The sequence below is a fragment of the Hemitrygon akajei genome, unplaced genomic scaffold (assembly GCF_048418815.1).
Source record: "Hemitrygon akajei unplaced genomic scaffold, sHemAka1.3 Scf000052, whole genome shotgun sequence".
Classification (NCBI taxonomy): domain Eukaryota; kingdom Metazoa; phylum Chordata; class Chondrichthyes; order Myliobatiformes; family Dasyatidae; genus Hemitrygon; species Hemitrygon akajei.
In genome coordinates, this window is record NW_027331938.1 from 6,573,130 (window position 1) to 6,589,541 (window position 16,412).

The following is a 16,412-nucleotide window of genomic DNA, read 5'->3' on the forward strand; positions in this document are numbered from 1 at the left end:
TCCTTATAGATGCTGTCTGGCCTGTTGTGTTCCACCAGCATTTTGTGTGTGCTGTTTGAATTTCCAGCATCTGCAGATTTCCTCGTGTTTCCGCAACATGAAAGCCAGGACATCAACAGGATCCGGGACAACTTCTTCCACCAGGCTATGAGAATGATTAATTCATGCTGACAAAATCGTATTTTATGTTCTATTGTTGAACATACTATTTATTATAAAGTACTATAAATTGCACTTTGCATATTTAGACGGAAACATTGTCCAGCCTGTATCCCACCACCTCAAAGATATATATATATATATATATATATATATATATACACCATCTTGGTCAACATCTGTCCTGCCTGTATCCCATTAACGATTATATATCAACAATCTCTCTTCTGCCGTTGTCTTCATTATGACGTATTTTTGACTCACTGAGTTGATACTGAAATCGGTGTTTGTTACCTAGAACTACCGGAGGGTTTATTGAATACAGCACGTAGTAAGTTAAAGACAGCCATTGCGATTTTAACTTCAAAGTTAAAATGTCTGCTGTATTAATCGTTGTCGGAAGGAGGGTTGGAAGCAGAGAATACGGATTGATAGTGGGGTGGGATGGATGTTGTGAGCATTGACTGCATTATCCCTGTATTGGATTGAAGAGAAAACTAATGAATATTGGTATTACATTTGTGCTAATTTGTTCTGACCGTCACAGATATCGTGTAATGAGTTAATAGTTGTGCATCATTTAAAGTAAAAAGAGAAAATGGTGGAAATCTTCAGCAGATCGGGCAGCGTCTTGGACAGTCCCGGTTCAGATACTGGGACTTCCACAGTTTCTCTTTCCACTGATCCAGTCTGATGTACCGAGTTTCAAATACATGACTTTCAATTTTACATTTAAAATGTTTTATTCCTATTAGCCTGCAGGAAATGTGACGGGCAATTGTGCTGGGCAAGATCTCATTTAACAATAGCACAATGATAAAATGTGTTCAGTTTATCTGGTGGAGACAATGGGTAACATTATACCCGCCTGCTGTTGCCCCGCGCCCAGGTTTTCCAGCCCGATCTCTGGCCCAGTCAGAGGTTCATCAGGTTCCCGTTCTGACACAGGTTGATGTCGGAGTGTTGGTGTTTGAAGTCTGAATGGCCGAGACACTGCAGCATATTACTGGCAACAAGGAGTCCTGGGCGAGTTGCTGCTTGAGCTGTAACCCTGGGAAACACTGGGCCTATGTAGCTGTCAGTATCGGGGATTTGACCCAGGTCAATACTTCCACAGATGGGGGCTGGATGTTCCTCCTTTCACAATGAATCAAAAGCCTCGGGGCGCTGGGCATTGGCTATGGGGAAATTTCTGATTAAACCACGCAGTGTGAGATGCGGGGACGATGTGTGAGGATTCGGGGGTCGGTGAGTGGCAGATTCAGCTGTGTGACCCTGTGAGGTTAGGTCCTGAGAAATCACAGTTTTAGATCCAAGTACAATGGACCCGGGGTTCAAGCTGCCCAGGTTTATGAGGTGTTGAGCCAGTATTTCTGTTCTGGGCTCAGATGTTTGTTTCGGGAGTTTCTTTGGAAGAAATGACTGCTATACCGAGGAGAGGATGAGTTACCATCCCATTCCTCACAGTGAGAGGCTGTGAGTAAACGGGCTGTACCGTGTTTGCAACAGTAGAAATAGACCCTGAGTTTGGTGTTCAAACTGTGTTTGGAAATCCCCCCTCATTGTCTCCTGTCTGTCAATCGTTGGAAATGAAGCTGATGTGTTCAGTACAACTGTGGCTCACGTGGTTCACAAGAGTAATCTCAGGAACGAGAGGGTTTCTGTACGTGGGTGATTGATAGGTTTGTGGCCTGTGGTGGAAGGAGATGAGTTATTAACTTCAAACTTTATGTATTATCACTCAAAGAGTTGATCAGAATGTGCATGTAATGAGAGCTGTATAACTCGTCTCCTTCTACCTTAGGCCATGAACTTATCAATCACTCTTCCTGTCGACCAGCTCTGGAGGTCCAAGTTGTCGAATTCTGCAAAGAAGGGATCCGTTTGCTCCACGACCGCTGGACTAAGCTTGTAAATGTAGGCGGGGACTATGCTGAAAAATAAACGTGCTGGGTTTTCTAAAATGGGCTCCTTCTACCTTGGGCCACGAACGTATCAACCACCGCTCGTATGACAAGCATTTGCTGGCTCTGAGCTTGTACTCTATTGAGTTCAGAAGTACAGAGGTGGACGGGATCTTATTTAAACCCACAGAATACTGAACAGCCTGGAGACAGTGGACACGTGGAGGATGTTTCCATCAGACGGAGAGTCTGGGGTCTGAGAGGACAGCCTCGGAATAATCAAGCTTCCCTTTAAAACTGAGAGAAACTTCTCCAGCCAAAGAGTGGTCGATCTGTGGAGTTTGTTGCAACAGATGGTGATTGGGGCTGTCACTGGATATATTTCCGGCAGAGGTTAATATATTATTGATCGCTAACTATTGTCATTTTTTGTTAGCCAGAACTATCAGAGGACTATTGAATACAGCATGTTAAAAGCAGACTTTACAATTTTAGATTCTTCATTTCAAAATGGCTGCAGTGTTAACCTTTTTCAAAATTATACTCACAGCATACGATGTTGAGTTTGTTATTTCCCTTTTCGGTTATTTTCGGTGAGCCACTTCCTCCGTTTCCAGGGTAACGGCCCAGCAGAGCTGCAAGAAGAGTTGCACATTTTTTTTTATCGCTCTGTGGTCACCGCCTCTCTGCGTACAGACAGTGGCCTCGGGAGCAAATGTAACAGAATAATAGTGGGAAGAAAGGATGCTGTGAGCATTGACTGTATGGAATGAACTGAGAACACAGAACCAGAGAAACATAGAGAACCCATAGCATAATACACAGGCCCTTCGTCCAACAGTGCTCTCCCAAACATGAACATACTTTAGAAATTTCCTCGGGTTACCCATCAGCCCTCTTCTTTTTATCTCCATGTACCTATCCAAAAGTCTCTTAAAAGGCCCTGTTATATCCGCCTCAACCACCGTCGCCGGCAGCCCATTCCACGCACTCACCACTCTCTGCGTAAACAAAACTTACCCCTGACATTGCCTCTGTAACTTCTCCTAAGCATCTTAAAACTGTACCCTCTCGTGTTAGCCATTTCAGCCCTGAGAAAAAGCCTCTGACTATCCACACGATCTATGCCTCTCATCATCTTATACACCTCTATTAGGTCACCTCTCATCCTCCATCTGTCCAAGAAGAAAAGGCCAAGTTCACTCATCCTATTCTCATAAGGCATGCTCCCCAATCCAGGGAAATCCTTGTAAATCTCCTCTGCACCCTTTCTATCGCTTCCACACCCTTCCTGTAGTGAGGCGACCAGAACTGCACTCCAAGCACAGTACTCCAAGTGGGGTCTAACCAGGGTCCTATATAACAGTAACATTACCTCTTGGCACTTGAACTCAATCACAAGGTTGATGAAGGCCAATACACCGTATGCCTTCAGAACCACACAGTCAGGCTGCGCTGAATTTTTGAGTGTCCTATGAACTCAGACCCCAAGATCCCTCTGATCCTCCACACTGCCAAGAGTCTTACAATTCATACTATATTCTGCCATCATATTTACCTTCTAAAGTGAACCACCTCACACTTATCTGGGTCAGACTCCATCTTCCACTTCTCAGCCCTGTTTCGCTTCCAATCGGGGTCCTGTTATAACCTCGACAGCCCTCCACACTATCCACAATACCTCTAACCTTTGTGTCATCAGTAAATGTACTGACCTATCCCTCCACTTCCTCATCCAGGTCCTTTATAAAACTGACGAAGAGAAGTGGTGCCAGAACAGATCCCTGAGGAACAGCACTAGTCAGCGACGTCCAGGCAGAATATGACCCATCTACAAACAATTTTGCGTTCTGTGGGCAAAGCCATTTCTGAATCCACAAAGCAAAGTCCGCTTGGATCCCATGCCTCCTTACTTTCTTAATAAGCCTTGCATGGGGTACCTTATCAAGTGCCTTGCTGAAATCCATATACACTACATCAACTGCTCTACCTCCATAAATGTGCTTAGTCTCACCCTCAGAAAATTCAATCAGGCCGGTAAGGCACGAGCTGCCCTTGACAAAGCCAAGCTGACTATTCCTGATCATGTTATGCCTCTCCAAATGTTCATAAAATCATGAAACAGAACATGTGAAGTTGAATTCCTTACTTCCTATTTTCAGTTAGCTCTGCTGAGCCAGTTCCTCCATCACCAGGGTAACAGCCCAGCAGAGCTGCAGAGTGTTGAACATATTTATCGCTCTCTGGTCACCGCCCCTCAGTGACCTCAGGAGCCGGTGTGGAGGCCCGGATGTCTTGAGCATTCACTGTATGGAATATATAACGTTTCTATCGCAGTAAAGAGATAACTAATGAATGTAGGGATTGCATTCATGCAAATCTGGTTAGGATGTCACAAACAGGGTTCAACAGGGATCACTCCCTCCACAATTAGATAGATAGATAGATAGATAGATAGATAGATAGATAGATAGATAGATAGATAGATAGATAGATAGATAGATAGATAGATAGATACTTTATTCATCCCCATGGGGAAATTCAACTTTTTTCCAATGTCCCATACACTTGTTGCAGCAAAACTAATTACATACAATACTTAACTCAGTAAAAATATGATATGCATCTAAATCACTATCTCAAAAAGCATTAATAATAGCTTTTTAAAAAGTTCTTAAGTCCTGGCGGTAGAATTGTAAAGCCTAATGGCATTGGGGAGTATTGACCTCTTCATCCTGTCTGAGGAGCATTGCATCGATAGTAACCTGTCGCTGAAACTGCTTCTCTGTCTCTGGATGGTGCTATGTAGAGGATGTTCAGAGTTATCCATAATTGACCGTAGCCTACTCAGCGCCCTTCGATCATCTACCGATGTTAAACTCTCCAGTACTTTGCCCACGACAGAGCCCGCCTTCCTTACCAGCTTATTAAGACGTGAGGTGTCCCTCTTCTTAATGCTTCCTCGCCAACACGCCACCACAAAGAAGAGGGCGCTCTCCACAACTGACCTATAGAACATCTTCAGCATCTCACTACAGACATTGAATGACGCCAACCTTCTTAGGAAGTACAGTCGACTCTGTGCCTTCCTGCACAAGGCATCTGTGTTGGCAGTCCAGTCTGGCTTCTCCCAGATACTTGTAGGTCTTAACCTGCTCCACACATTCTCCATTAATGATCACTGGCTCCATATGAGGCCTAGATCTCCTAAAGTCCACCACCATCTCCTTGGTCTTGGTGACATTGAGACGCAGGTAGTTTGAGTTGCACCATATCACAAAGTCCTGTATCAGTTTCCTATACTCCTCCTCCTGTCCATTCCTGACACACCCCTGGTTCCCTTGTTCATTCATCCCTGCCCACTAATCTTCTTCCAGATACTTATCCCTGCATAAGCCTAAGTGCTACACCTGCCGTACCCCTCCTCCCTCACCTCCATTCAGAGACACAAAGCGGTCCTTCTGGATGAGGCAACGCTTCATCTGCGAATCTATTGCTGGGCTCATCTATTGTGCCCCGTGCTCCCGATGCGGCCTCCTCCACATCGGTGAGACCCGCCATAAACGGGGAGACGGTTTTTGTTTAGCATCTCTGCGTCATCTGCCACAAGGGGGACATTGCAGCGGCCAGACGTTTTAATTCTGATTCCCATTCCGACGTTTCGATCAGACCGTCCTCAGGGTGGAGGAGCAAGACCTTAGTGATCGTCTTCACAAAAAAAAAACAAAGGCCGGCAGATGTGTGGAGACGGAAGGGATGGAGGAAATGAGGATCGGACAGAAACATGTGGCTGAGATGGGAGAGCAGCCGCCATCTTGTTGATGGTTAGAGGGGCTGAATGGACACCTCCTGCTGTTTTTCACTTGATGTTTCAGTCTTCCTGTCCAGTGAGGCTCCGGAGGAATGTGAATAGAAAAAGAGTGTTTATAAACATAGAAGTGATTTCAATGAAACCTGCACAATTCCGTTTCGGGTGGGAATTGTATGTTGGACCGGGATGGGAATCGAACCCTTAACTCTGAGAACCGGGAGATGGAGCCATGGGGACGGGGAAGATACAGAGGGAAACATTAAAAATGTAGCTGGTGTAAATATGGAATAATGTGGGGAATGCGGCAGGTAGGTCGGGCAGCGTGTGAGGGGCGAGGAGCAGAGTCACCGGTTTCTCGCTCCCATTTCAAACGCAGATCTGCAGCATCTCAGGTTTTCGCTTCCGAGGCCCCGCCCCCGCTCTCACAGACTCCGGATGGGCGGGGTTTTCTTTCCGTTCTCTGTTGAAGCTGATCGTCTGTGGGGAGCCGGCGGACGGATCTCGCTGCTCTCCGGACAAATTGATGAAGTTCTCATCGGTCAGTATTGAGGCCGGTCACTGGGGTTGAACGCAACCGACAATTTCCCATCGGTGAGTACTGAAGTCGATCCCGGGTGCGGGGAACCTCATGCTGGGCAGAGAGTCCCATTTACTTCCTCGAACTGGCGGCCTCGTCCCGCTTCCTGGATACAACCTGTCGTGGTCGGTCCGGGTTATGGGACCTTCACACCGAACCGCCTGAGATGAGCCGATGCTCAGCCCCTGGTGTTCTGGTCCCAGGAGCGGGATGAGGTGGTGATGCCGAGACTGAACCCATCCATTAAGATGTACCTGGTGAACTTTACCTCCGTCACCCGGCCCGGTATCGGATCCAAACTCCACCTGGATCTCCGCCTGGGGTCGATAATTGTTTTACATATTTCCAGCACACTGGAAGCGGCCGTTCGGTAAAACAAATCATTCTCAATGATATATATATCAACCATCTTGTTCCACCTCTGTCCAGCCTGTATCCCACTACCTCAATGATATATATCAACCTTCTAGTTCAATCTCTGTCCTGCCTGTATGCCACCAGCTCAATGATATATATATCAACCTGCTTGCTCAATGATTGTCCAGCCTGTATCCCAATGCCGCAATGATATATTTCAGCAATCTCTCTTCTAAACTTTGTCTTCATTGTGAAGTTTAGTATTGCAGCTTTCCATTTATTTATTTATTTGTGTGCCTGTCTGTTTGTTTGTTTGTTTGTTTATTTATTTATTTATTTATTTAGTTAGTTAGTTAGTTAGTTCGTTAGTTAGTTGGTTAGTTAGTTAGTTATTGTTCGCTAGGAATACCAGAGGTTTAGTTGGACACAACACGTGACAGGGTAAAAGCAGCCATTTCAATTTTAGATTCACCGTTACAAAATGGCTGCACTGTTAATCTTTGTCATAACGGAACTCACAGCATCTGATGTTGAGTTTGTTATTTCCTTTTTCGGTTATTTTCAGTGAGCCATTTCCTCTGTTTCCAGGGTAACGGCCCGTCAGAGCTGCAGCAAGTGTTGCAGTTTTTATCGCTCTGTGGTCACCGCCTCTCAGCGTAGAGACAGTGGCCTCGGGAGCAAATGTAACAGAATGATAGTGGGAGGAAAGGATGCTGTGAGCATTGACTGTGTGGGATGTGTTACACCAGGGTCAGAATGAACTCAGAACTAATAAATTGTTTGGGGTGGGGTGGCATTTACAGTTCAGGGTGGCAATCAGTTACTATCTGTGCATTAAAATGAAGAGGGAGTAAATACTACAGTTGCAGGAAATTTAAAATAAGGAAGGGAAAATACTGGAGACGCTCAGCAGATCGGCAGCATCTTGGACAGTGTCAGTTCTGGAACTGGGTCTTCCACCGTTTGTCCTTTCAGAGACGTAGTCTGATGTACTGAGCTCCCAGCATTTTCTACTTTATAATTTTACATTTTGTTCCTGCTACACTGCAGGAAACATGGCAGCCCGCTCTGCTGTGCAAGATCCCACACAGCGATGACATAGAGATCAAATGTGCTCGGTTTAGCTGCTGGGGTCAGGCTGAAGTGTATCCGCATCCTCTATACAGACCGGGGAACCAGTCTGAGCACAGGCCCCGGCAGAGGGTCATTAGGTTCCAGTTCCACCTTAGTTTGTGAATCGGAAATGGCAGGAACTCCACGGCAAATTGCCGGCACCAAGGCGTCTTTGTATGGGTGATAATATTGGGCCGGTGACTCTGATGATATGGAACTGGCAGTATGCGGGCTACAGTCCAGGTTGGTAATTCTGCAGCTGGGATCGGAATTTTCTCAGTCTGCAGTGAAGTTGAAATCCCGGGCGGTTGGGCATTGGTTATGGGGAAATCACAGTCAACACTGTCCAATAGGATATCATATCTGTCAAGTATTTTGGAGATTATTTAAGAATGAACTAGGGCGTTAGGTGAAGTTGGGCAGTGATGTTGTTCATCTGAACTTTGGTAAAGTCTGTAACAAGATCCTGCATGGCAGCTGATCGGGGAGGTTCGGTCACGTGGGATTCACAGGGGGCTGGCGAGGTGGATTCACACCGGGCTAGAGAACAAGAAGGAGAGGGGGATGAATGTAGATGGTTCTAACGATTGGAGGCCTGTGACGAGTGGGATGTGAGTGTCAGTGTTGAGATCTCTGTAATTTACTATTCATGCCATTGATTTGTATATGAATGTACATGGCTACACAGAAAATGTAGTGTAGTTTTTTTTGGGGGGGTTTGATTTACTTTTCAGCTGGTTTGGCACACTATTGTGTTCCTGTGATGTACTGTTCCATGTTCTATTCTATCTTCAGCATCTAGAGTTTCTCTTTGACTTCCACTGGCAGATAGACAGGTGAGAGTGAGGGGGAATTTCCAAATGTGAATTCAGTTCTGAAACCCCGGTCTATTTCTACCGGTGCAAACACAAAACAGGGTATTTAATCACAGTCTCTCCCTGTGAGAGATGGAATGGGAACTCATTCTCTGCTTTGCTTCCAAAGGAACTTCAGAACCAAACATCTGAGCACAGAACAGAAATACTCGCTCAACATCTCATAAACGCGGACAATTTGATTCCCTGATTCATTTTATCTGGGTCAAGACATGTGTGGTATCCCAGGATGCAACCTCAGAGGGTAAAAGCCCGCACCCAGAGCCTCGCACATCTTTTCCACATCTCACACTGAGAGATTCACGCTACCAATATCCAGCCCCCGGAGATGTCTGCTTCATTGCGGAAGGAGGAACATCCAGCCGCATCTGTAAAAGCACCAACGTAGACTGAAGCCCAAACACTGACAGCTCCATATTCCTGGAGCCCCCATCGCAAGATTGTATCTCAAGCAAGAGCTCTCCCAGGGCTCTTTGTTGCCAGAATAATCCGGGGAATGATAAGCATTATGCATGTGGAGCATTTGATGGCCCTGGGCCTGTGTTCAGTGGAGTTCACAAGGTTGGCGGGTTAGGACAGGGGTGATTATTTACACCGACTGAATGACAGGAAGTTTGGTTGCAGTGAGAATGGAGAGGGTGTCTGGATTAGACGGAGACTCTGGGATCTGAGAGTACCGCCTCAGAATAAAGAAGCTTCACTTTAAGACTGAGATGAGAGCAATTACTTTAGCCAAATGTTGGTTGATCTGTGGAATTCGATGCCACAGAGGGTGGTGGAGGCTGTCGTTGGGTATATTCATGTTCTGGATTGCTAAATAGGTTGCGTGCTATAGCAGGGAAGCAAGAATACGGTGTTGGAAAAAAAATCCTCCATGATTGATTTTGGAGCAGACTAGAATGACCGAATCACCTAATTCTACTCCTGTGCATTATGATTTGTATCTTATACCATGACTGAGTAATGAGTTCTTTGTGTCCCATCACAAACAAGAGAAAATCTTCAGATGCTGCCAAGCAACACATACAAAATGCTGGAGGAATTCAGCAGGCCAGGCAGCATCTATGGAAGAGAGTAAGTCGACATACAGATGCTGCCTGGTGTGATGAGGTCCTGCAGCAATTTTGTGTGTGTTTCTTTGTGTCCCATGTCAGGCTTTGGAAAGTGTGAGGGGCAGTTACAGATTTCTTCACTCGCATCATTATATATGAGTTCAAGTTTAAGTTCCAATAAGTTTACTTCTTTGTTCTACTTTGTATGAGTAACATGCTTCATTGTCTCTCTGGTTAAAGATAGACCTGACCTGCGAGATTTATTGGAAGAAAAGCCCACGACAGGAAGAAAATCACAACTGAAGACGAGTGAACAGCAACAATGAACCAGCCCGAAGACGGACAGCAGCAAATGGAGATAACCCATCTGACTTGGCGTCTCCATTGATTCAGTCAGGAGAAAGTTTGGTGAGTCTTATTTACCCAAGCACTGGTCCTTTAGACATTACATTTCTGTACCAAGGAAGGTAGGAAATAGCTGGAGTGGGACTGAATAAGCCTCGGAATACCAGTATGCGTCTGTCAGACCCATTTGCACTCACTGCAGATTTGCTAATTTCTCTGAGAAGCCACGCACATTCCCTCATATTGTTTGCTCATTTCAAACTCTTATCAGTTCTGCTTGTTTCCTTGCTTGGCTGTGTTAGGTCACAATAATCTCAAAATGCATTGAGAATTTCCTCCCTTTATAAGAGGCCGCAGTTTTCTCCTGCTCTAGTGATTGCAGAAATGTGGAATCACCATGAACTACAGCAACATGTCATTGACTCCTCTGTCTATTGCAAGCTGCAACGATATACTTGCCCTCGAGTATGTTGTCGCACAAGCCTCCGCAAACCCTCTTGAAGCCAAATGTCCCAGCACCACATTTCAGTCTTAACTAGCAAATGCCAACCAATAATTTACATTTGTATACCCTGTCGCCATCAAATGCTTTTCTGCTAATAAATTGTCAGAACCTACGAACCTGTGATTAAGCATATTTGGGTTTTATAATGAAGTTATGTTCCCATTTGGCCCTGTACCAAAGGCATGGGTTATATCTGTACTTGAGATGTCCCTGCAGCCGGGACTTCTGGAGCTGCCGGGGTGAGTTTAAACTCAGTCGCTGCGGGATGGGAACCAGAGTGTTTGGTCAGATAATAGAAGGGTTGATATAAAGGTAGATGCGAATTTCACAGAGACTGTGGAAGGGTCGGATGTGGACAGGGCATCATGTAGTCAGTTGGAAATGTCTTTAATTCAATACAATATGTATTAAGAACACGAGTAACTTAGAACATGGATGGTACATGTTATCACCATTACACAGACCGGACTGTTACAAGGGCAGGATTAGTGTTTGATGCTCCAGGTTTTACTTGTTTCATAATACATATGGGGGGGGGGTGGGGGGGGGGTGAAAGGCGGAGAATTGTCTTTACTAATTAGGAATCATATGACAGTTACATAAACAGAGGACATCAATGTGGGTGGAAGTCAGAAAAGGGAAGGGAGCTATCATTCTGTGAGTATTCTATAGGCCTCCCCCAAAGCCACTGGGATAATGAGAGCAGATAACTTGGCAGATTTGGGAAAGGTGCAAAAACAACAAGGTTATTATCATTATTGATCTCAACCTTCCTGATGTTGATCCCACCTCCTTGTTCCAAAATGTGTCAATGGGGCAGAATGTGTTGTGTGTCCAGGAAGGATTCTTGACATGGTATGTGGATGGGCTAACTGGAAGATTTGCCATACTGTATCTAGTATGAGGCAATGATGCTGGTCAGGTGACAGATGTCACGATGGGTGACCTTTTTGAGATAGAGACCACAACACCCCAACTTTTATCATTGTCATGGACAAGGATAGTAGCAGACAATACGAGGCAGTATTTAACCAGTGGATGGATAGTTACAATCGTATTCGAAGGATCTTGGGGGTGTAAATTGGGAAAACTTTCTCAAAGGGAAATGCCAGATGGAACTGTGAAGTTTGTTTCAGGAACACTTGAATGCGGTTCGGGGTAGATTTGTTCCACACACAGTGAAAGAATGTTAAAATAAACGAACCGTGGTTCACAAGGGATGAGAACATTTAAGCAAGAGGGAAAAGGAAGCATTATTTAGGTACAGTGAGCAACATTCAAGCGAGGCTCTAAAGAATTATATGGTATCCTGGAAGGAACTTAAGAAGCGACTTGGAGGTCGAAGGCAACTTGAGAAGTCCTTGGGAAGTAGGACGAAGGAAAACCCAAGGCATTCTACATGTGGGTGAAGAAGAGGAGGGTGAATAGATTGAGGGTAGGACTAGGACTACTCAGGAACAAAGGTGGAAACGTGGCTGGAGGATGCGGTGATAGGTGAGGCGCTTAATGAATGCTTTGCTTCAGTTACCAATGAGATGGACAGTGATTGTGATGATAGCATCGCAGCATGGCAATATTAAGAAAGAGATGTTCAATCTACCAATATACACTACGTTACTACAGGAAGTGAGGGGGGAGGTTACCGGGCATTGACAATGATCATTGTATCCTCTCTGGCCACAGGGATAGTAACACATGATTGGAGGCTGTCAAATGTTGTTCCATAATTCAATTGTCATGGTTCCGGTTGGCTGTTCCCCTTTAACGCTCCTTTCTCCCTAATTATGCCCTAATTTCAGTCATTAGATCTCCATTGCTGCTAGTTTACTCAATTACCATACACCTGGTTTTCATCAGAGGCTGTGAAATAAATACGATGGCTACACGATCACAGGTTGCCAGTTTGTTGGTCTATTCCCATGTGATACTTTGTTTCTCGACTGCTTAGAACTGTTTGTTCTAAGTTCAACTCCAGTCTCAAGATATTCCATGAAAACCGCGTCACCGTGTCAAGACTCCATGTTAGAGCTCCGTGCCAAGATTCCTCCGGTTTGCTGTCCAACGTTCACGCCTGCGCCCGCATCCCCAGCTCAATCTCCACGCCGGTGTCCTGCACTTGGGTTCTGCTCAGTCGCTCTGTGCCACATCAATAAACCCAATGGGTTTAATCCTGGGGATTATAGACCAGTGAGTGTTACATCAGGGGTGGGCAAACCCTTGGAACTCCAGTTGAAAACAATGAAAGACAGTTCCTTATCTTGCTCCGGTGGTTGGACTTGACAGCGGTGAAGGCAAGGCTCCAGGCGACGCAGGCTCCAGGAGGAAGGTGAAGGGAAGGGATACAGTCAGGGGGTATGGACAAGAATCAGCTTCCTCAACAGAAACTGGGGAAAACCTGGAATAAGGAACATGGACCGGACTGTGAACCGGAAGGTGCTACGATCTTAATGTGTTTCCCCGGAAAGGAGCTCCAAACCCACCAGACAAAGCAAGACTACCCAGACACACCAAGTCAAGAGACCAACTCTACCACCCAACAAACCAAAAACTAAAGCTACAAGACCTACACAAAACCACATAGTTGCAGTTAAAGGATAGTTACAACAGTGCAGCCAATACCATAACTGATTAAAAAAAAAAACCATGGGCACAGTAAAAAATAGTCCAAAGATGATAAAAGATTCTAAGTTCGAAAGAAACCATGACACAGTTTCCACAAGTCCTCAGGGTCCCGATAGACTCGTCATCCCACGCAGTCGGCAGAAGGGATTACCCCCGCTATGGACTTCCAAGGCGCCTGTGGACTCAGCTTCACAGACAATGAAAGCTCCGTCAGACCCAGCCTCGCAGACGCAGCACACAGTGAAAGCGCCCCGACCGCAGCGGACTCCGAGTCCGTCGAACCCGTTGTGTTAAAGTTAGACCTGAGGTGAGAGATTTATTGGAAGAACTGCCCCAAATGGAAGCAAACCACGAGTGAAGACGAGGGAACAGCAGCAAGTTAACCTGCCCGAGGACTGAGAGCACCAACTGGAGAGAACCCATCTGACTCAGAGTCTCCAGTGATTCAGTCAGCAGAAAGTCTCGTGAGTCTCATTTACTCAAACACTGGTCCTTTAGACATTACATACCTGCACAAAGGAAGGTAGTAAATAGTTGGGATGAGACTGAAATTGCCCAGAAGTACCAGTTATGCCTCTGTCAGACCAGTTACTATCACTCCAGGTCAGGTGATGTGCTGTCAGTATCCCAGCTCTTTAAAGTCACTCACATTCCCCACACTGGGATTTGATATCACTCTGCGTCCCCTCATGCCTGACGTCACGTGTGAGTTCCCCCACACTAGGATCTGACGTCACGTGCGCACTTCCTTACGTCACACTGGTGCTGAGACGGTTGAATTTTACCGGCTAAGGTAACAGCTACCTGACCCACCCAACCCACCCGACAGTCAACAGAGGCGTTACCCTCTTCACATTGGTGAGAAGTGATGTCAATCACTGCTTACACCCAATAACGGAGATGGACCGGCCGAGAGGGCGTTACCCCTGCTGATACCGACTTCCGCTCCCGTCCTCAAACTCCCATTCAAAACAGAACAAATCTCAAAGTAAATGTCCAGCCTTTTTTATTTATTTACATTTCCCTCCACGTGAAGTTGGGTGCGTTCGTGAAGTGACTTCTGTGGCCGGATTATAATGTATTGCTGACAGAGAGGAGGAGACTGCTCGGCCCATTGGCTTGATGCAGGCTACTCGCAGAGTGAGTGATCTGGCAGAATGACGAGGGTGAGGGATTTTACTGAGATGATAAAGATGGTGTGAGAGGGGGGTGAGTCTGAGAGGTTGTTTGTCTCTGGGGAAGGAGCCCATTGACAGTGGGGAAGGGGGGTGAAGATGGTGTGAGAGGGGGGTGAGTCTGAGAGGTTGTTTGTCTCTGGGGAAGGAGCCCATTGACAGTCGGGAAGGGGGGTGAAGATGGTGTGAGAGCGGGGTGAGTCTGAGAGGTTGTTTGTCTCTGGGGAAGGAGCCCATTGACAGGGAGGAAGGGGGTGAAGATGGTGTGAGAGGGGTGTGAGTCTGAGAGGTTGTTTGTCTCTGGGGAAGGAGCCCATTGACAGTGGGGAAGGGGGGTGAAGATGGTGTGAGAGGGGGGTGAGTCTGAGAGGTTGTTTGTCTCTGGGGAAGGAGCCCATTGACAGTGGGGAAGGGGGTGAAGATGGTGTGAGAGCGGGGTGAGTCTGAGAGGTTGTTTGTCTCTGGGGAAGGAGCCCATTGACAGGGAGGAAGGGGGTGAAGATGGTGTGAGAGGGGTGTGAGTCTGAGAGATTGTTTGTCTCTGGGGAAGGAGCCCATTGACAGTGGGGAAGGGGGGTGAAGATGGTGTGAGAGGGGGGTGAGTCTGAGAGGTTGTTTGTCTCTGGGGAAGGAGCCCATTGACAGTGGGGAAGGGGGTGAAGATGGTGTGAGAGCGGGGTGAGTCTGAGAGGTTGTTTGTCTCTGGGGAAGGGGCCCATTGACAGAGGGGAAGGGGTGAAGATGGTGTGAGAGGGGGGTGAGTCTGAGAGGTTGTTTGTCTCTGGGGAAGGAGCCCATTGACAGTGGGGAAGGGGGGTGAAGATGGTGTGAGAGGGGGTGAGTCTGAGAGGTTGTTTGTCTCTGGGGAAGGAGCCCATTGACAGTGGGGAAGTGGGTGACGATGGTGTGAGAGAGGTGTGAGTCTGAGAGGTTGTTTGTCTCTGGGGAAGGAGCCCATTGACAGTGGGGAAGGGGGTGAAGATGGTGTGGGAGGGGGTGAGTCTGAGAGGTTGTTTGTCTCTGGGGAAGGAGCCCATTGACAGTGGGGAAGGGGGGTGAAGATGGTGTGAGAGGGGTGTGAGTCTGAGAGGTTGTTTGGGGGATCAAGGAGCAGGATGGGGAAGGAGCCCATTGACAGGGGGGAAGGGGGGTATATTATTGAAAGGATGAAGATGGTGTGAGAGGGGTCGGACAGGATACAGAGGCGAGCAGAGAGATTCGCCACATTGGGAGGCAAACACCGACACACTGTTGATCTGCAAGTGTGGCCGATGGTCCGGGCAAAGTGGATTGGAGTCGTGTTGGGGGGCAAGAGTGAACTGGTCTTGAGTCTTATTGAATGACAGGATGAACTGAACGGGCTGAGTGGCCTGCTCCTGTTTCTGGTGTCTTGGTGTTAAAAGGGAATGAATAGCCTGACCCTTCTTGGGTCTGCATGATGTCCCAATGGGTGTTGCAGGTACCGGTGCTTGGAGCCCAGTTGTTTCCAAACTGTGTCAACAACTTGGCTGAGGGAACAAATTTAACATTTTCTAGACTGCTCTTGAAAAAAATGTATATTTGTACATTGTTAATGACAGAAAATCTATATTTATGATTATTGACACAACATATATATTTGTATATTGTTAATGACATAAAACTTGTATTTCTATATTGATAATGGCGCAGAATTGTATAATCTGTCATCTGAATGTACCTGCCTGTGATGCTGCTACAAGTCAGTGTTTCTCTGTCCCTGTACCTTCCCATATTGTGCACTTGGCAATAAATTCAATATTTGTTTCTGCTGCAGAAGTGGGTGATCTCACAGTTCCCACATTGGGCTCCAGCTGACCTGTTTCTCCAACTCACTCCTTTTACCTCAGTTTCCCTGAAACCTCTTGACAAGAGACACAGAACATTGAACAGTACAGA

General features: G+C 46.4%; 1 protein-coding gene across 1 annotated transcript in view; it reads left to right on the top strand.

The window, feature by feature from the left end:
• The first annotated feature begins 6,347 nt into the window (after positions 1 to 6,347).
• LOC140721221 (NACHT, LRR and PYD domains-containing protein 3-like) overlaps positions 6,348 to 16,412 on the top strand; it is a 56,417-nt gene continuing 46,352 nt past the window's right edge. Inside the window, exons 1-2 of the mRNA XM_073036075.1 lie at positions 6,348 to 6,465; positions 10,089 to 10,256. The gene's annotated coding sequence lies outside the window, so the exon portion shown is untranslated. The remainder of the gene's footprint in view (positions 6,466 to 10,088; positions 10,257 to 16,412) is intronic.